The 21,105-nt window shown below is 42.0% G+C and overlaps 1 protein-coding gene across 6 annotated transcripts in view; it reads left to right on the forward strand.

Moving 5' to 3' along the window:
• Nucleotides 1-3,083: 3,083 nt before the first annotated feature.
• The window catches only part of TAOK3 (TAO kinase 3), a 235,342-nt gene continuing 217,320 nt past the window's right edge, over nucleotides 3,084-21,105 (forward strand). For 2 of the 6 annotated variants that reach the window (XM_010368266.1, XM_030939977.1), the window contains exon 1: nucleotides 3,084-3,378. The gene's annotated coding sequence lies outside the window, so the exon portion shown is untranslated. Of the gene's footprint in view, nucleotides 3,379-16,267; nucleotides 16,474-16,818; nucleotides 17,056-21,105 lie in introns of those variants that run through there. The other 4 variants (XM_030939973.1, XM_030939974.1, XM_030939972.1 and 1 more) reach the window with 4 other exon arrangements.

A 21,105-nucleotide genomic window follows, 5' to 3' on the forward strand; every position in this document is an offset into this window, starting at 1 on the left:
CTGATATTCCATCCTGAGGACAGCAAAACAGTATTTTCCCAGCCCTTAGGAATCCTTTCTATTTGTGTAAGTCTTATTCGATAAGATGGTCCCCCGGTTTTACAAACGAGAAACGAGCTGTCGTTTGCCTAAAAAAAAATAGCAACGTCCAGTCTGATTTTTTAGACTCGGAGACCCAAGCCCTCTGCGGTACAGCTGCCTTGAACATTAATTTTTTCAAAGGTGCTTTTGCCTAATCCAACAGCTTGCTCTGAGCTCTCAGCTGAAGAAGGGGAGAATTTGCCTACCAGAAGTTATTTGGCTAAGCAAGACCTACATGGAAGCTTAAAAAACAGGAGAGCTGAGTATCTGCAAGAATTAATTTGTGCGATTCCCTCTGAGTAGAAGAGAGACACGGTGTTATAAGTTTTGCTCAACGAATAGATTTAAGGTGTCCCTTTAGCTAAGAGCAGTGTGGTCTAGTGTGTAGCGAGAAAAAAGGATAAGGTTTTTAATGGTTTGTCCAAAGTAGCCCCACTTTTATGTTCCACCCGAGTCTCCATAGGAAACGCAACCAGTAGTGAAAATGAACACAGCTGTGAAAACCAGGGTGGAACCGAATATTCCCATTCCCAGACCTTTGTGATCAAATTTATCTCTGAATTGGCCCCCATGGACTCTTCTAAAAATTAAACATTATTCCCATCCCATTTATTTTGACATTTATTTACTACCTTGCTTTAATTAAAATCTTGGCTCTATTTGTAAGGGATTTTTTGTCCCAACAAAACTAAAGAATTTCCAGAATGGAATGCTAAGATGTCTTTCCAGGAGTTCCGAGATCTTCTGAAGCGCCTTCTAAATAAGAATCATTCTCAGATCTCACCGTAGGTCTGCCATCTATATTTAAACTAGGATTTCAGAACTGTCTCTTGTCCAAAAGATGAAGTCATTTTCTTTCTTTGTGCTGTTGGAGCACATCTAAATTATTTGCAATCAACTATATTGAGTAACTTGCGTTCCTATCAGTAGCAATAATCATAGTGCAGAAAAAGCAAAGATTTTAGAAATCAAGAGTTCATTGATACAATGAATTTTTAAGTTTATTTCGTTGCTAAATGGTTTCCTTTCAAGATGCTGAGATTTTTATCATGCTTATGTTTTACTGCTATCTTCTTGACTGCAAACAGCATCTGTAAATGGTCATGCATTTCTTTTTTATATGTAATGAACAGACACAACTGAGCACTTGGGTGATGAAAACTTACCCCATTTTTTGTACCCAGATTGCCAGCTGCAGAACTAAAAAATGCTCTTAAGTGAAGGTGGACCTACTCAAAAAAATTATCTTGTGGCTTTAGTCTTACCCAACCTTTAGATTTATTTAATATGATTTTGGACAGTCGCTAATCTCCTGTAAAAATCAAGTTCCCTCAAAACCAAGTTTTACCACCTTGAAATCTTTTTCTGTATGCCTTCTCAAAATGGTACTCAGCCACACCGCTCAGCAACTCGACTTGAAATGAAGCGCTGCCAGCCCCATTTCCACAACTTCTTTGCTTCCAGGCCTTCTCTGCCTACCCTAACACCCAAACTGAAACTTTAAAAGGGGACATCACAATTGGAATGGGGTGTGATTCTTTTTTTTTTTTTTTTCTTTTTTTTTTTTGAAACGGAGTTTTGCTGTTTCGCCCTGGCTGGAGTGAAGTGGCGTCATCTCGACTCACTGCAACCTCCACCTCCTGGGTTCAAGTGATTCTCCTGCCTCAGCCTTTTGAGTAGCTGGGATTACAGGCGTGCACCACCACGCCCCGCTAATTTTTGTAATTTTAGTAGAGACGGGATTTCACCATGTTGGCCAGGCTGGTCTGGAACTCTTGACCTCAGGTGATGAATGGAGTATGATCGTTAAACACTAGAAGAAACATGTATACTGTTTAGTACACAAACCCATTTTGTCAGCTGGAGTTAAAAAGTTAACAATCGAGGGTTCTCTGAGAACTAAGGCCCTGTATACATCTGACAAAACTGAGGATCAAAATGTGTTCCTGAAACGAAACAATTTCTTCATAAAATGCTAAATTCTAAAGTCCATAAACTTACTTAGGGTGTTAAGAGTAAGGAAAGCAGTTTTCTGTTTCCGGTGTTGATCAGCGTATCCAGTTTCACAAAAATAACACAAATGGGTCTTAGTAGCATGATGCACTTTCACCCCTGGCAGGCACTATCCTTTAGCGTGGATCAAGAGGAGTCTCTGATTATCACATATTACACTTGGGTCAAAGCTCGTTATCCTTTGGCCACTCGTTCACATAAAATCATTAAAACCTGTGGCCCTGGAAAAAGGTTATACTGAATAGGTTTGCTGAAACCTTGTTAAGCTAATAATAGGGTTCCTACTAGTCTTCATACTGTCATAAAAACCTACAAACTGAAAATTTCTAAAGCTTTGTTCTTGCACCCACCAAAATGTGCCCTGCATTGAACGCTTAGTTGGGCAAAGTATGCACCAAGTACTGTGTAGAGATTTATTTTCCCCCAACGGTACCAAACTGACGGCTGCTAAACTCAATGCAAGGAGAAGCAACTCCCTTGCAAGAGATTTTAAAAAGAAATGGTTTAAATCCAGGAAATGTTTACAAATCCTGGGCAAATAAATGCTATATTAGTTCATGGCAGAATTACTAAGAAAGCTGTGCAAGGTCTAGCGAGTGACTGGGGTCCTCCCCAAAGGCTTTAACATGGTGGTCCCTGGGAATCTCCCAAGAAAAGTAAAGGCGTGGGGAGAAGCGCCATGAACTTTGACCCGAGAGCAGCACATACAAGACTGACCGCACCCCAGGCGGGCCCGTGGGTTACTAAAGTTGCAAAGTCTTCCGCGTCTGAGGAGACCCCGCCCTGCCCTGGCCCGCCCACCGACAACTCCGCCAATCTTCGGGCTCCATCGACCGCTCGGCTTCCCAGGCTCTATCAATCAAATACCTATATACGGCCCCGGCCCTGTGCCCCGCGATCAGGGAAGGTCAGTAGATTGCCTATTGGAGCTGAGCTGGGGGCGTGGTCCGGGGGCAGGGGGCGGGCGGACTGAGTCGGTGGGGCGGGGCGTGCTCGGCGCAGTCGGGTGCGATTGGCCACCCCTGGCAGGAGCCGCACCTCGGACAGCAGCAGCTGCGGCCGCGGGAGGGTCCGTGTGGCGCCGGGCGGCGGGGTCCTGCGTGTAGAGTGGGGCGCAACGCGGAGCTCGCGAGCAGAGGCTCTGCACAGCCTGATCCGGCACTCAGCGACCGGACCCAAGGATCCGCCGGGGAACAAGCCACAGGAGACCGACTCAGGAACAAGTGTGGGAGAGGAAGCGGCGGCGGCGGCGCCGGGCCCGGGGGTGGTGACAGCAGGTCTGAGGTGAGAGCACCGGGGCGCCGGGCGGTGACAGTGGGAGCCGAAGCGGCGGGACCCCAGGCGGAGTGAGGGCGCGGGGGACCCGAGTGAGAGGAGTTCCGGGAGAGGGCTCGACAGTGCAGACTGTGGAGAGGAGACCCCGGGAGGGACCGGGACTGCGGGTGAGGAGAGGGGACTCCGAGAGGTACCGAGGCAGTGGCTTTGAGTGGAGAGGACTCCGAGAGGATCCCAGACTGAAAGTCTGAAGGGAGAGGTCTCCAAGAGGGGCCGGGACAGTGCGCTTGAGAGGAGGGGACCCGGAGAGGGGCTGGGGTAGCGGGGTGAGGGGTGGGTGCCTCAGGAGGCACTAGGATAGGGGAATGGGAGGGGTCCCCCGAGGGACCAGGTCCCGGAAAGGGTCCGGGACAGCCCGGAGAGGAGAAGGGTCCTCGAGAGGAGCCGGCACTGAGAGTCTGAGAGATGGGGACCCCGAGAGGGGCTGCCCAGCACTCGGGGAGAGGAGACCCTGAGTTGAGGGGAGGGGACCCAGAGAGAAGCCGGGACAGAGTGAAGAGAGGGGACCGATCAGGGGATGTGAAGACAGGGGACCCCCCCCAAGAGGGCTTAGAACAGAGTTGAGAAGACCCCAGGAAAGGCCAGGACAGCGGGAGAAGAGGAGGGGTCCCGGAGAGGGGCTGGGCTGGGACAGCGGAACTGACAGCAGGACACCCCGAGAGAGGCAGGGACAGCGGGTGTGAGGAGAGAGACCCCGAGAGGGGCCAGGACGGCGGGGTAAGAGGAGGGGACCCCCAGAGGGCACGGGACAGCGCATGCGAGCGTGGGACCCCGAGAGAGGCTTTGAGCGTCGGTTGCAGGCGCGGACCCCGAGGGAGGAGCAGTGCGCCAGGGCTGTGGGTCGGGCCCCCAGTCAGCACAGCGGGGGCCCGGCGTGAGCAGCGAGGGAGCGGGCGGGGGGTCGCGCCCCCTAAGTTGCGGGAGCCCCCCAGGAACGGCCGCGGCGGGGAGCCTGGGTCGCGGTCGCGGCGTCGAGCAAGTAGGAGCCGGCGGCAGCGCAGACCAGTGGGCTGGGAGGTGCTCCCAGGGTCTGGCATCAGCGACCTCCCTGAGGGTGGAGAGTGAGCCCCCAGGACTCCGGGGGGACTCTGGAGCCGGATTATGTAATGAAACATCTCCGAAGTGGAATGCACGGGCTGGAGGAGCTGGAGGGGCTGGTGGGGCTGGCCGCAGGACGAAGATCTTGGAATGATCAAGAGACCTGCGCGGCCTTACTACCTCTTCTCACTGGCCCGCTGGCTTCGCATTCGTTCCTTAGAGTTTGATGTGGACGCCTTGAAAGCGAGGGGCTTCCTGATCTTAATGAAAAGGTCAGGTGAAAAGTTGGAAGGGGCTTCTTGAAACCTCCCCCACTTCCCCCACCGCAAGAAGTTGAAAGGGACAGGGATCCTTTTGGAGACCCGTGTTCTAGATGAATGAGAATGTTTCTTTGATAGACCACTGTGTTTTCCTGGACTACTGGTTTTTCATTTTAGCTCAAGGAGCTAAGAAACTTTTTCAGATTTGGCAGCATATCAGTATCAATGTTTATTTACCATGCAGATTTAAAGGAACTATACTAGTTTTGGAATCCGGACTGATTAGCTTTGATCTGTTGGAGATAGTTGGAAGGTCAAACTAAATTTTCAAAAGAGGTTTCGGAGTCGCATAACTAAGAGCTCTTTCCAGTTAGATTTCTTATCCTAAAAGCTGCCAGGATTGAGCTTAAGGCGTAATTCCAGGACAAGCTAAGGAGAGAGATAAACCTATTTAAACCAGACACAGTGTGTCCTGGTGGGAGGCAAATGTGTGTCTATTAAAAGGCTGAAACAAATAGTGGAAAGCAATAGGGGGTGGGAGTTAAGGGACAGCCTCCTACTCTGAGGGATGTGAAAATTAAACTAATGATCAGGCTAGTCGTTCACAGTACTTAGGATATGTTAATACTGCCCTACCTACTTTTCAAACTCAAATGCACATGCCTTATTATGGTTGTACCAGCAGTTTTGTATTTGAATTTTTAAAACCTCCTTTTCAATGTTTATAGATTGTGTCTCCTCACCTCTTCTCTTGGACTGGGTTCTTTTTTATAGACGCAGACATCGAAAATGATGGTTTCAGGAAAATAGTGAGGAATATAATTATTATATAATGTCAGTTATTTAGATATTACCTTTGTTTCAGGTTTAGAATATGTTTTATTAGAAGTCTTTTGCCAATGTTCCATATGGGCAGTTTCAACTAAGAGGAATAAAGGAATGTTGTATTATTTTCTGAAGATATAATGTAGATGCCTTACATATAACTGCTATGTAAATCCAAGACAAAAATTACTGAAGTTATTTTTATCAGAGTGATAATAAGTAGAGGAGATGCAGTGTTTAGGGATTTTATTTGACATTATCTGATACAGAGCCATTCTTATATGGCTTCAGAGATTGTGGAGCTTGATGTGGTTATGAAAATTCCACTAACATGGCCGGGCACAGTGGCTGACACCTGCGATTACAAATACCAGCACTTTGGGAGGCCGAGGCAGGCGGATCACAAGGTAAGGAGATGGAGACCATCTTGGCCAACATGGTGAAACCCCATCTGTACCAAAATACAAAAAATTAGACGGCCATGGTGGTGTGTGCCTGTAGTCCCAGCTACTTGGGAGGCTGAGGCAGAGGAATCTCTTGAACCCAGGAGTCAGAGCTTGCAGTAAGTCAAGATCACGCCACTGCACTCCAGCCTGGCGACAGAGCAAGATTCCATCTCTAAAAGAAAAAAAGAAAATTCCACTAACTAGAAGTCCTCTCCTGAGTTACAGAAATTATACAGATGAGAGGAACAGCAACAGCAAATATAGATTTAAAATATGAGACACTATATTTAAGATGTATTGAGTGTAATTTTTTTACATTAAATTTATTTTTTCAGAATGCTAGGTTGAATTCAAGTAAAAATAAGGTCAGTTAACTCGAAAGGGTATTTAGAACAGGCATATATTCATTTTGCAATGCATACAATGTATGAAATGGTCTATGGAAGGATTGAGAATCTTAACACCGATAATTCTACAAAGTAATGGAAATATTTGAGCAGATGCGCTGCCACCATATTTCTTAGCTCATTTCTGACTGGTACAAATGATCGTTTCTTAAGACAAAACATTAAATTTATTTCCTTGCAAGAAAAGAAGGTGCTCTGATACTCCCCTAAGTGATGACTAAAGCAGTCATTTCAACCACATGACGTTATGGTATTGATCCAGAGACGTTAAAGAGAGATTCTTTGCAGTAGAAGTTGTAGTGATAGTAAAGGCCTGTAATAACTACATTCCCTGGGGGTTATGAGAGTAGGGATTCTGTGAAAATTGTTTTCATTTGTTTCAAAAAACTAAAGCTATACTACGAGAAGCTATAAATATATGAAATCATTATACCTTTACTTGTTTATTTATTAATTTATTTGAGACAGGGTGTAGCTCTCTGTCACCCAGGTTGGAGTGCAGTGACAGGATGTCCTCTCACTGCAGCCTCTGCCTCCCAAGATCAAGCGATCCTCTTGCCTCAGCCTCCTGAGTAGCTGGGACCACAGGCAAATACCATCACGCCTGGCTTTTTTTTTTCTCCTTCTTCTTCTTTTTTTTTTTTTTTTTTTTTTTTTTTTTTTTGTATTTTTAGTAGAGATGGGGTTTCACAACCTTGCCCAGGACGGTCTCAAACTCCTGAGTTCAAGTGATCCACCCCCCTCCACCTCCCAAAATGCTGGGACTACAGGCATAAACCCACTATGCCCAGCCCCTTTGTTCATTTAAACTTTTTATTTTCTTTTTATTTCATTTTATTTTATTTTATCTTATTTATTTATTTTTTTGAGACGGAGTCTCACTCTGTCACTCAGGTTGGAGTGCAGGGGCACGATTTCGGCTCACTGCAACCTCTGCCTCCCAGATTCAAGCGATTCTCCTGCCTCAGCCTCCCAAGTAGCTGGGATTACAGGTGCCCGCCACCACGCCCGGCTAATGTTTGTATATTTAGTAGAGACGGGTTTTCACCATGTTGGCCAGGCTGGTCTAGAACTCCTGACCTCAAATGATCCACCCACTTCGGCTTCCCAAAGTGCTGGGATTACAGGCACGAGCCAACGCGCCCAGACATGTTATTTTTTTAATAGAAAAATAGGCATGGTGGCTTACGCCTGTAATCCCACCACCTTGGGAGGCCAAGGCGGATGAATCACCTGAAGTCGGATGAATCACCTGAAGTCAGATGAATCACCTGAAATCAGGAATTCGAGACTAGCCTAACCAACAAAGTGAAAACCCTTCTCTACTAAACATACAAACGTTAGCTGGGTGTGGTGGCGCGCCTGTAATCCTAGCCACTCCGGAGACTGAGGCAGGAGCATCGCTTGAATCCGGAAGGCGGGGCTTGCAGCGAGCTGAAATAGCGCCTTCGCACTCCAGCCTGGGCGACACAGCTAGACTCCGTCTCAAAATATAGTAATAAAATACATTAAGATGGAGCCTTACAGTTCCATATGAAGGCTTACAGCAACCACACATTGCAAGTTCTTTTTAATTCTCAAACTGTTTTCAGTCTTTGTTTAGCAGGATGCAAATACTGCCCAGTATATACAATAACACATTTTACACTTTCTATACTACTGGAGTCAGATACAGGCAAACTATTGTAATCTTAGAGACTACCTTGATATCTAATTTGGTGTAATGTTTAAGCCAACCTGAATAAACATTCTCATTGCCTGCCAGTATTCACATTTGTTGATATCAGTAGCATAGGGGAATAGATGAAAACTGTTGGTACTTTTTAAAAAAATAGATTCTTAGTTAAATGCCTCTTTTTTAAAAATAATTTTTTCCCTAGTTTTAATTTCTTCCCTCGCTGCGCCCCCCACCCCACCCCACCCCCCCCAGAAAAAAGACAGAAGGGAGAGAGGGAGGGAGGATTTTGTGACTCTCCGAAAAAAGACGACTTTTCAGTAATGGATAGTTTTTGAATTTGTACTTTTAAGTTGTGGGATATTATAAGATTGCATATCAGCATAGGGAATTTAATTTGTGACAATTTAGCTTTGTCACCCATTTAATTGGTTGCTTTATTATTTGTAAGCTGTATTAAAAGTTTTTTTTACTGTTTCTTAGGCTCAGCTAAGTAAAAGAAACATAAGTGATATTATCTATACACCTCTAATTATACATCAGTTATGTTGAATTTATGGGCCAAATGTGATCTCCCTCATTTCCAAGGTACAAGCACCAAATTAAAGAAAATAAAATATTTCAAATTTGTGTAATAACTGATAGAATTTAATTGATCAATTTTGTTCCAGACATATGTTGTTAAAGTTACCTGCTTTATAAATCAACTTAATATTTTTTTTTCCTGTCTGACTTTAGCTTTGTTAGGGATATTGAAGTATATTTAAAATCTTTCTAAGTTATTTCTACTTTTCTAGTTAAAGGGCTAATTCTCTGGCAAAAAGAATGACTTAGGGGCCAATTTCTTTATTTGTTATCGGAAAGTAGTCTCCTAACCATTTGTCAGCCTGTCTCACAAATAAACATTTTTAATCCCTAGAGTGTGTAAAAAAAGGAAGATGGCCTGGAATAAACATTTTTTTGTTGTTGTTTTCGAGATAGCCTCACTCTGGCGCCCAGACGAGTTCAGTGGCGCCATCTCGGCTTACTGCAACCTCCACCTCTCTCATAGCTGGGATTACAGGCACCCACCACCTCACCCAGATAATTTTGGTAATTTTAGTAGAGATGGGGATTTCATCGTGTTGATCAGGCTGGTCTCAAACTGCTGGCCTCAAGTGATCCGCCCACCTCCGCCTCCCAGAGTGCTGGGACTACCAGCGTGAGCCACCTTACCTAGCCTGGAGTAAACATTTTATACTTAGAAAAACCTAGTTCCATTAAACAAAGAGGTGTGGTCCACGTGACTTTAACTCCTAGCAGTAGGAGTTTACATGCTGGAGTCTAGTGTTCTGGGCCCTTTCACTTCACCTCTGGCCTCAGTGAAATGATGGGTGGTGAAATCAACCTCACATTGTATACTTTATATTAATGTTTTAGTCAGTTATCAAAGTACTCATTGAACGGATCAATTTTACTTTCTTCCACTATTTTTGAGTGTCAGTAAGAGAACCTTTTATTTCCAGTCAAATAGGGATGCTGTGCAGTACATATTTAATTTTATGTGTTTCACTTTCTAATATTGGCTTATGTCCATGGCAATCAAGGCTATGTATGACAATTCAAATATATTTTATTTACCCATTACAATAGATGGCACTAATCAAGACAGGATGCATTAGTCTTGGTAGTAGGCACACTAAACAGAATCATAGTTCGTGGCCTATTTTCTCTATTTTTTTTTTGTTTTTAATTTATTTTTTGAGATCAAGTCTCACTCTTTTGCCCAGGCGGGAGTGCAGTGGTACAATCTTGGTTCACTGTAACTTCCACCTTGTGGGTTCAAGCGTTTCTCCTGCCTCAGCCTCCACTGGGATTACAGGCGCCAACCACCACGCCCGGCTAATTTTTGTATTTTCAGTAGAGACGGGGTTTCACCATGTTGGCTAGGCTGGTCTGGAACTCCTGACCTCAGGTGATCACCCGCCTCAGGCTTCCAAAGTGCTGGGATTACAGGTGTGAGCCACTGTGCCCAGCCCATGGCCAATTTTCTATTCTGTTCTGAACATTAGCTTTTAGTTTCAGGGTCTGTATGTGTAAATACACAAATACTTTCAAAACCATATACATACAGTTTTTAAATGACCTAGGTCAAGATTTAAAGCCGAGATTTAATATTATAGTAACATGCCTCCATCGTCTCTTGGCAAAATTCTCTTCTGTTGTTTTATACCAGTTTCCTGTTTCTGCATGTTATTTACTAGCTGGTGAGGACAGAGATGGATTTTATTCATCTTTGCATCCCCCATGCTTAGTACGAAGCACAGGGTATGAAGGATGCTCAGTCAATGGGAATTGCATGAATTAATGAATGATCAAGCAAACTAGTAGGTTATATTTATATCCACACTTTGTTTCTTATCCTCATTGAGTGCTTTTTAAAATACGTATATCTAAAAGGTATTAAAGAGACGATGGGCACACCTGTAATCCCAGCACTTTGGGAGGCTAATGCGGGAGGATTGCTTTAGCCCAGGAGTTCAAGACCAGCCTGGGCAACACAGTGGAAATCCTCTCCCAACCCCCACCCCCCACTCCGTCTCTACAAAAAGTACAAAAATTAGCTGGGCATGGCATTGCATGCCTCTAATCCCAGCTCCTCAGGAGGCTGAGGTGGGAGGATCACTTGAACCTGGGAGATGGAGGTTGCATGAGCCATGATCACCCCTCTGCATTCCAGCCTGGGTGATAGAGCAAGACCCTATCTAATAAAAATAAAATAAAACGTGAGAGAGATAATGATTCCTTTGGAATGTAAGAATAAATGTTAGCATTATTCATCTGCTACATAAAAAACAGCAAGAGACAGTGGAAGGAGAGAGGGCCTTAGACTGGGAAAGATCTGGGCAGCTAAAGATTTTGGCTCCATTACTATGTCTGCTGCCTGACCCTGGGCAGTTACTTAAGTCTTCACTAAAGCTCTCAGTTCTCTGAACTGTAAAATAAGAATCCATACCTCTCGGGATCTGTGAAAAGAATAAATGAAGTGATTTTTTTAAAGTGCCAAGCACAGTGACACATAGGAAGTGTGCTTAATGGTAGCTGTTTATTGTGTTTTTTTGTTTGTTTGTTTGTTTTTTGTTTTTTTGTTTTTTTTTTTTGAGACGGAGTCTTGCTCTACCGCCCAGGCTGGAGTGCAGTGGCCGGCTCTCAGCTCACTGCAAGCTCCGCCTCCCGGGTTCACGCCATTCTCCTGTCTCAGCCTCCCGAGTAGCTGGGACTACAGGCGCCCGCCTCGTCACCCGGCTAGTTTTTTGTATTTTTTAGTAGAGACGGGGTTTCACCGAGTTAGCCAGGATGGTCTCGATCTCCTGACCTCGTGATCCGCCCGCCTCGGCCTCCCAAAGTGCTGGGATTACAGGCTTGAGCCACCGCGCCTGGCCTGTGTTTTTGAAATAGAGTCTTGCTCTGTCACCCAGGCTGGCGTGCAGTGGTGTGATCTTGGCTCACTGTAATATCCGCCTCCCAGGTTCAAGCAGTTCTCCTGCCTCAGCCTCTGGAGTAGCTGCGATTACAGGCACCCGCCACCACGCCTGGCTAATTTTTGTATTTTTAGTAGGAGAGTTTCACCATGTTGGCCAGGCTGGTCTCAAACTCCCGGGCTCAAGCGATCCTCCTGCCTTGGCCTCCCAAAGTGCCAGGATTACAGGCATTAGCCACTGTGCCTGGCCTCTTTATTATTTTAATCACTTGAAACAATTTTGTATTGTGTATGTGTGTGTTCTACTCCTACTATCTAATCATTTGCTGAATCTCATAGCTGGCTCCTGACTTTTTTCAAAAAGAATAATTAATAGATTCATACATAAGAAAATTGAAACTCAGAAAGGATAAATGACTTCCAAAGGTCACAGAGACAAGGTAAGGACAGCCGTGACAATTTTCCAGTCTCCTTTTCATTTTCATTCTTCCTAAATACACTGTTACTCTCCTATTCTCCCTAAAGTATGGCTCTGATTTTGACACTCACGTTTTCAAAACCTTTAGTAATTCCCCATGACCTACCAAACTCAGTACAGATTTATAAACTTGTTTTTTGTTTGTTTTTTGAGATGAAATTTTGCTCTTGTTGCCCAGGCTGGAGTGCAATGGCGCGATCTCGGCTCACTGCAACCTCTGCCTCCCGGGTTCAAGTGATTCTCCTGCCTCAGCCTCCCGAGTAACTGGGATTACAGGCATGCATCACCACACCCAGCTGATTTTGTATTTTTAGTAGAGACAGGATTTCTCCACGTTGGTCAGGCTGGTCTCAAACTCCCGACCTCAGGTGATCTGCCCATCTCGGCCTCCCAAAGTGTTGAGATTACAGGCATGAGCCACCGCACCCAGCCTATAAACCTGTTTTTAGGCTCCTATCAGCCTGTTTCTGTCTGTCTGTCTGTCTGTTCTCTCTCTCTCTCCCTCTCTCTCTCTCTCTGTCTCTCTCTCACACACACACACACACACACACACACAGAGTGCCTTGACCAGACTGGTCTTACTAGCCGAGTGCTTACTGATGTGCCCCATTCAGGATTTTGTTCCATTTCTTTTGCCTAGTATGCCTTCTGTTCCTCATTTTCCAGAACCACCTCTAATGCCATCTTTCATGAATCCTTCTCTGCTTATCCTCCTTGCTACTCTCTCCTTTGAATTCCCTAAGTACTTGATTTGTACTTTTTCTTATTATATAATATTCTCTCTAATACTAAATTATAGGATCCTTCTTAGATGTCCATATTCTTAATTTTAAAAGGACAGTGTTTTATACATCTAACCTAGTGTCTTGCAACTAGTATCTCGTCAAATTGTATGAAATTTAAATACTTTAGGTTCAAAATAATATTTAAATATAATTATACATACAATTCTGTGTTCTATTATAAGATATAATTATTGCTGCCAGTGGAGATAATGTGGATTCCTAGAGAAGAATTCACTTGTGATCCTGACAGTTGGTGAATTTGATGCCATTGGTAACAAGGATATGGAAACTTGTATGTTTGTTTTTAACATTGATAATATTCTCTAAAGTGGCCTTTGACTCAGTGTTTCGTATTTGTTATTTTATTTCCTTAAGTGGTATTTTTATCAGATTGGTATTTGGAAGTTTGTTTTCCTGTCTCTTTCTTTCTTTTTTTATTTGATACAGAGTCTTTCTCTGTTACCCAGGCTGGAGTGCAGTGGCACAATTCGGCTCACTGCCACCTCTGCCTCCCGGGTTCAAGCAATTCTCCTGCCTCAGCTTCCCAAGTAGCTGGGATAACAGGCACATGCCACTACACCCAGCTAGTGTTTTGTATTTTTAGTAGAGATGGGGTTTTGCCATGTTGGGCAGGCTGGTCTCGAACTCCTAACCTCAGGTGATCCATCCACCTTGGCATTCCAAAGTGCTGGGATTACAGGCATGAGCCGCCGCACATCTGGCCTGTTTTCCTTTCTCTAGCTATTAGCAACAATTGAAATAAGACTGTCATTTTCAACAGAAGGTAGATGTTCACTTGAGTCAGAGGTAGAACCTGGGAGAGGGAGGCTTAGCACTCTGGTCTTCCAAAGCAATTTTTCTTACTGTGTGATCTAGGCAATTTGCAACTATGAACAAATAAACTTATTGTTCCATCTTTCCTACCGGATCCTTCTCCATAGCACTTGCCACCTTCTCACATGCCAGATATTTTGCTTGTTTGTCTTATATTCCTACGTGCAAACTTGTCCAACCCGTAGCCCGCAGGCTGCATGCACCCCAGGATGGCTTTCAATGGGGCACAACACAAATTTGTAAACTTTCTTAAAACATTATGAGATTTATGTGAGATTTATGCACAGACTTTTTTTTTTTTAAGCCCATCAGCTGTTGTTACTGTTGGTGTATTTTATGTGTGGCCCAAGACAATTCTTCATCTTCCAGTGTGGCCCAGGGAAGCCAAAAGATGGGACACCCCTAAATTTTAGGGTGTATGAAAGCGAGGATTTTTGTTTTATTAATCGCTATATCTCCAACTCATAGAACAGTGCCTAGCAGTTGGCAGTTACACAATAAATATTTCTTGACTGACTAAACTAGAGAAATTTGGCTTTGAGAGTTCCTCCGATTTGTTGGCTAAAAAGGTTTCATTATTTTAAAAATAAGGAAGTCTCCAGACTGCTTTCCACAGTGGCTGGACTAATTTACATTCACGGCATCAGTGCATAAGCAGGCCCTTTTCGCTGAAGCCTCACCGGCATGTTTATTATTATTATTATTATTATTATTTATTAATAGTTTGAAAAACTACCTTTTGATGACTATGTCACTACCTGGGTGATGGGATCCATACCCCAAACCTCAGCATCATGCAATATTCCCATGTAGTAAACCTGTACATGTACCCCCGTATCTAAATAAAAGTTGAAATTAAAAAAAAATAATAAGGAAATAAAATCCTAGCCAGGTGCAGTGGCTCACACCTGTAATCCCACCACTTTGGGAGGCTGAGGCAGGTAGATCACTTGAGATCAGGAGTTCAAGACCAGCCTGGCCAACATGGTGAAACCCCATCTCTACTAAAAATACAAAAATTAGCTGGATGTGGTGGTGCACGCCTGTAATCCCAGCTACGTAGAGGCTGAGGCATGAGAATCGCTTGAACCCGGGAGGCAGAGGTTACAGTAATCCAAGATTGTGTCACTGCACTCCAGCCTGGGTGACAGAGTGAGACTCCGTCTCAAAAACAAAAAACAAACAAACAAACAAAAAAAAAACTAAGTAAGTGAATGATAGTTTGGAAGAATAGTATTCATCTGCAAACTCTGCTTTCGGGGTTTTACATTTGTCTGTGAGCAGCCTTGAATTTACTATATTTTTATTTCATTGAATACAAACGCAAGCCATTCCTACCACCACACCATACATCCAAGATGACTGTATCTCATTCTGGCTAAAACCTAAGAAAACTGTTCACTGTAATGAAGTCTAGTGGAAGCTTGATGACATGGCTTTTAGGCATTAAAGTCAATAAGATCAAAATAATAATAAAATTCAGTACAGGGGCATTATCCCTTGATAAGAAAACTTCACTACTTGTTTTGCTTAGATGCTGATATTGACCCTGAAAATTGGTGAAATCAAGCTTCTGATGTTAATTTAGGGTTGTTATCAGTTTTCTGCATGTACATGTAATTGGGTTTGAAATGTGTTTTAAGCCTGAATTAAAAGAACTTAGTCACTGATGACTCATAGTGAGAAGTTTTTCCTTTTCCCCGCTGGAACATATGCTTTTACCTCCAACATGCCCTTTTACAAACAATTAAAACATAAAGAATGCTACTTTTGTGTGACAGTTTCTGGAAAAGTTCTGTTTAGGTTTAAAGTGGTGACCACTTATTACAATGCTTCTTAGTAACTACACTAACTACAATTGAGTTTCCAAATTAACATACAAATTTCTTAGTCTCTGCCTTTATGGAAGTTTCCTCATTATGTATGAAATCCTCAGAAAGTATACACTAGATAGTATATGGATGACCACAGGGACTTTATTTTGTTCATTATTGTATTCCTACCTAGTGCCTAGAACAGTACCCTGCACATAGAAGCCAATTAGTAAATATTTGTTGAATGAAATCACATAATTTTTTTTTTTGAGACAGTCTAGCTCTGTCACCCAGGCTGGAGTGCAGTGGTGTGATCCTGGCTCACTGCAGCCTCCGCCTCCCGGGTTCAAGTGATTCTCCTGCCTCAGCCTCCCGAGTACCTGGGATTACAGGCGCCTGCCACCATGCCCAGCCATTTTTGTATTTTTAGTAAAGATGGGGTTTCACCATGTTGGCCAGGCTGGTGTCAAACTCCTGACCTCAAGTGATCCGCCTGCCTCGGCCTCCCAAGGTGCTGGGATTACAGGCATGAGCCACTGCATCCAGCCCCATGCATTCTTAATAAACATGCATCTTAGAAAAATAATGAAAGTATTGAAATCAATTTTCTCCAGCTTTTTTGCATTAGGTAATCATCAATTCACAATCAGTCTAGTTTGGGTGTCTCTCGGTATTAGCCCAAGGTAGTTCTGTTCGAATAGTTCCTAGCATTGCTTGTGCCAATCTTAAATCTCCTTTAGTGGATCTCTAACAAAAGGAAGGGTGAATTGCCGCCACCCATAGGCACTTGCACCTGTGGGAACCAATGGGCGTTGTAACAGGAAATACTTCAGCTTGCAATACTGATAGTAATGTGTGGCACCCAGGTCACGCTGTTTTTATCTGCAGTTCCTTTTTAGTATTGTACAAAGTTTCTTGATAATTTTTTAATATATAAGTTTAAAAGAGAATTAACTTTCAATTTGCAAATTAAAATGAGAATGGTTGCCTTTTCTTATCAAGAAATGGTGAGTTGTCCTCCTGTAAGTAAATTGGCTCTTTTCTTTCTAATATTGTATTCCATGAAACCTTACTCTGGTATGCAGGGAGAGTGGAGGGTGCCTAAGTTGTAAAATAATTAAAACTTAAGCTGATATAATTATCAATAATAGTAACCAGTTCTGATATCTACTTGATACCATAACGGTGAGCATTGATAGACTTTCGTATATTTTTTATATAAGATTAGCTTGAGCAAGTTTTCCTCTTTTGTAGGTACTGGGGGGAAATTCTGGAAGAATTTTTAGAGAGTTCTTTCTAAAATGTCGAAATGCAAAGCTGTATAAATTGCTGTTGACGTTAGCTGTCTGACCAGGAAGTACTCTCTTTAAGCCTCACTTATAAAACTAAGTGTCTGTAATAACTTCCTTTCTCGGGATGAAGGTGCTGATAGCCTGGGGTGTTCTTATAACTTAAGTTCAGTTTTTCCTGTGAGGAAGAGGCAGTTTTTTAAATGAAGCCATCTCTGGGGAAATCGTATTGATTGTTGCAGCTAAATACGGAATTTGTAAAGTCTTAATTTGTTGAACTGGAAATATAGGACATGCACTTGAGATCTACTGTGAGTAAGTGTCATTGGTATTTTATTTTACATTTAATGTTTTATTTTAAATATGGTTTGTGTCTAAACACTGTTAAAAAATGAGTAAACTCTGTTGAATTTCATGTGAAATATTTATGGCCTTAGCTCAAAATCCAGCTGAGAGTAATCAACCTCAAAAGTCATTGGATTCATGTGCTCTATTTAATTTGTAGTTTGATATTCTACAAATAAAAGTGGCATTTTTGCTTTCTCCTGATTAGGCAAGGTAAATGCTGAGCATCAAATAAAATACCAAAATTTTGTCAGAAGAGTCTTTTAAACAAAAAACTTGAAATATGTTAAAGGTCATCTTAAATGGATGCAGTTTATGCTAATGGATGATATTATTACTTTAAAACAATATTTCACAATCAAGTTACTCAAAGTGGCAAACTATTCATGCTAGAGATCTTTAAAAGTAACAAGCCTGCCTCCTGTTTTTCTTCATTCACAGAAAGGGAAAATAGTATAGAAAGCAGAGCAGTTTCTTGAATGTAACACTAAATTTAGAGACAGAAAAGTCAGAGGGTTTAGTCACATTTATTTTGTTTTGTAACTTTTAAAATCAATTTAATACATAGGATTAGCTACTTATTACAGTATAAAAATAAAACATGTTGGCCATTAGGTTATTAACAATTTACATGATTACTTTAGTCCCATAAAATGAATTTAGTTAAAGTAGGAAAACAGATACTTTTTTTTTTGACATGTCATCATTTGTATGTTAAACAGTTAATGCAAAATATGTTATAAATCAGGAAAGCTACCTTAATAATTTCTTTACCAACTTCACTAGTCTCTTGGAATGAGGTTTAAATGAAATGCATAGGCTAACATGTGACTGTGATATCCAAACTCATAATACTGTGCAGGTTAAATGCGTAAATTAAGTCTTATAATTATACATAGGATGTTTTCATTTAAGAAGCATTGCAGTGGATATTACTAATGGGGGCGCTATTCTTTCTAATGTATGAGAAAGGAAATTTTAAGTGTCAGATAATCTTTAAAATGTGATGTCTTATAGCATGTGCTTTTTCCTTAAGATGAATGTTTAGAACTTAAAAGTACAAATTATGTAAATTTCAGCTTTCATAGAGAGGCCTTTTATGATTGTCTGAATGTTATATTAGCAGTCCAGAAATATCCCAGTCATAGCCTGGATGGGGGTGAAGCAGAGGAAGTGGGTGGTGCTTCATGATGACAGATTATTGCAGATTATATGGCTGCCTGCCAAAATGACACTCGTTGAAGGAAAAAGTAGAAGTTACAAACTGCATCCTATTAATTTGTACATGTTTATTTAACCACTTATAACTGTTTGCTTGTTTTATACACAGATGACAAGTTTTAAACTCCTGAATTACTTAAAATGTGCTTAACCTTCTATAGTTTATCGTGGCCATATTCCTTATATCTGATCTGCAGAGATCACACTGACCCTTTTGTGGAAAGCCACGTGTTAGCAGAAAAAAAGACGGGGGAAGGATGACAGAATTTAAAACTACAACTGCTTTATTTTCTAGTTAAAAATAGTTCTGAGTTAAAATGTAAGGATGTCCCATCACATGTGGACAATTTATATAAAATATAGCATACTAATACAAATAATCATGTCTTATGAAAAAGTTTATAGTTCTCGATTGTTCTGGTTTAGCTTGAAATTGAGATTCTTACTGTTGCAACATAAAAGGAAGCTTTGTGAAGGAAATATGACATCTCTGCCCAGATGCATAAGGAGGGAATTACAGTGGGGAGTTATTTTTAGAAGTATCTTATGAATACATTTCATGTACTAAGAACATTTTTTAAAGGTTAGTTTCACTGGTAGGAGTTACGCAAGTTGCTCGGGTCACTGGATATTCTATTAAGAAATCATTTTTATGTCACCAACCTAGTTAGTCTTAAACTGGCTGATCTATAGTAGCTTGCTTATTTATTTATTTGAGACAGTCTCACTCTGTCACCCAGGTTGGAGTGCAGCAGCACAGTCATAGCTCACTTCAGCCTTGTACTCCTGAGCTCAAGTAATCCTCCTGCCTCAGCCTCCCCAGTAGCCAAGACTACAGGCATGTGCCACCATGCCTGGCTAATTTTTTAAAGTTTCTTTTTTTTTGAAAAGAGGGAGTCTTGCTGTGTTGCCCAGGCTGGTCTCAAAATCCTGGCCTCAAGAGATCCTCCTGCCTCTGCCTCCCAAAGCTCTGGGATTACAGGTGCGAGCCACTGCACATGGCCATAGCATTTTTTTAAATGTGACCAAATTGAGGCTGGGCATGGTTGCTGACGCCTGTAATCCCAGCACTTTGGGAGGCCGAGATGAGTGTATCACTTGAGGCCAGGAGTTTGAGACCACCCTGGCCAACATGGTGAAGCCCCGTCTTTACTGAAAATACAAAAATTAGCTGGGTGTGGTGGTGTAAGTCTGTAATCCCAGTTACTCAGAAGGCTGAGGCATGAGAATCACTTGAACCCGGGAGGTGGAGGTTGCAGTGAGCCAAGATCGAGCCACTGTACTCCAGCCTGGGCGACAGAGCGGCACTCCCATCTCAAAAAAAAAAAAAAGGGACCACATTGAGAAGATATTGAGGTCCTGTCAATACCATCAAATAGTAATGCAAGTTATCCTACTAAAAGAGGGGAAGGGACAGTTAAATTCCCAGTGCATAGTAGTGTCCCATTCTCCTTCAGGCATAGAATGCCATGTTTTCAGTTCAAGGAAAGGTTGGAAGTGAGTCAAGGAATCTATCATTTGTATCTCACAATTCTTAGAATTGATGCCCTTCCCTAATCCTTTTACACGATCAGCAGCATGTCCAGGTTTCTTATATTTCTTACTTTCGGTTTCTGTCACATAGGTTTGGGATTGGCAGGGTAGTTTAATGTTTAATAAGAGTGTGGCAGATAAACATGTCTGCCACCTACTAGCTTTGTGACTTTGCACAAATCCCTTAACCTCCCCGAAACCTCAGTTTCTTCTTCTGTAAAATGGATATAATTATAGTACCTACCACACAGGATTGTTGTGAGGATTAAATGAAATAATGTATGAAAAGCATAATTTTGGCCGCACACTGTAAAGGAGGAGCTCAGTGTGCAAGAATAGTTATGCTTATTTTTGCCATTTTTGGATATTTCAGTTCTCATTCATAACTTCACCAGAAAATGATCCTGGAAAGAGATACAACAACACATGGCATTATGTATAGATAATAAAATCAACATTATAATAATAGAAGTATTTAGAAAGTACCAGAAGAAGGAGGCAGGGATTGACTGTAGATTTAATAATTATTCATCAAAATGATTATATACTCTGACAAATTTCACTTTAGTAACATTTTTCATTTTGTTTCAAGTGAGATAATTTCCTCCCAATTTGATGGAACAACTCAGGAAACAACATGGTGAAGTGTTGATTTCTTAAAATGTCATTTTCTCAGTAGAGTGTGTTTGTTTTCTTCTGAGTGCACCCCTCAGATAAAGTTAGGACTATGTCTTAATATTTTAGATCAGCTAAAAAAATTTTTTTTTGTTTTGGTGACAATAAAACATGGATATTTACATGTATATTTGAATACGATAGTCCCCTCTTATCCTCAGTCTTGCTTTCTGTGGTTTTAATTACTCATGGTGAACTGTGGTCTGAAAATACTAAAGTGGAAAATTGCAGAAATAAACTATTCATGAGTTTTATTTTATTTTATTTTATTTTATTTTATTTTATTTTATTTATTTATTTTGGGACAGAGTCTCACTTTGCCACCTAGGCTGGTGTGCAGTGGTGCGATCGTAGCTCACTGCAGCCTCAGACTCAAACTCCTGGACTCAAGGGGCCCTCCTGCCTCAACCTCCCAGATAGCTAATTAAAAAAAAAAAAAAAAATTGTAGAGATGGGGTGTATTAGTCTGTTTTCATGCTGCTAATAAAGACATATCTGAGGCTGGGTAATTTATACAGGAAAGAGGTTTAATGGACTTACAGTTCCATATGGCTGGGGAGGCCTCACAATCATGGTGGAAGGCAAGGAGGA

Source organism: Rhinopithecus roxellana, chromosome 10 (assembly GCF_007565055.1).
Source record: "Rhinopithecus roxellana isolate Shanxi Qingling chromosome 10, ASM756505v1, whole genome shotgun sequence".
Taxonomy (NCBI): Eukaryota; Metazoa; Chordata; class Mammalia; order Primates; family Cercopithecidae; genus Rhinopithecus; species Rhinopithecus roxellana.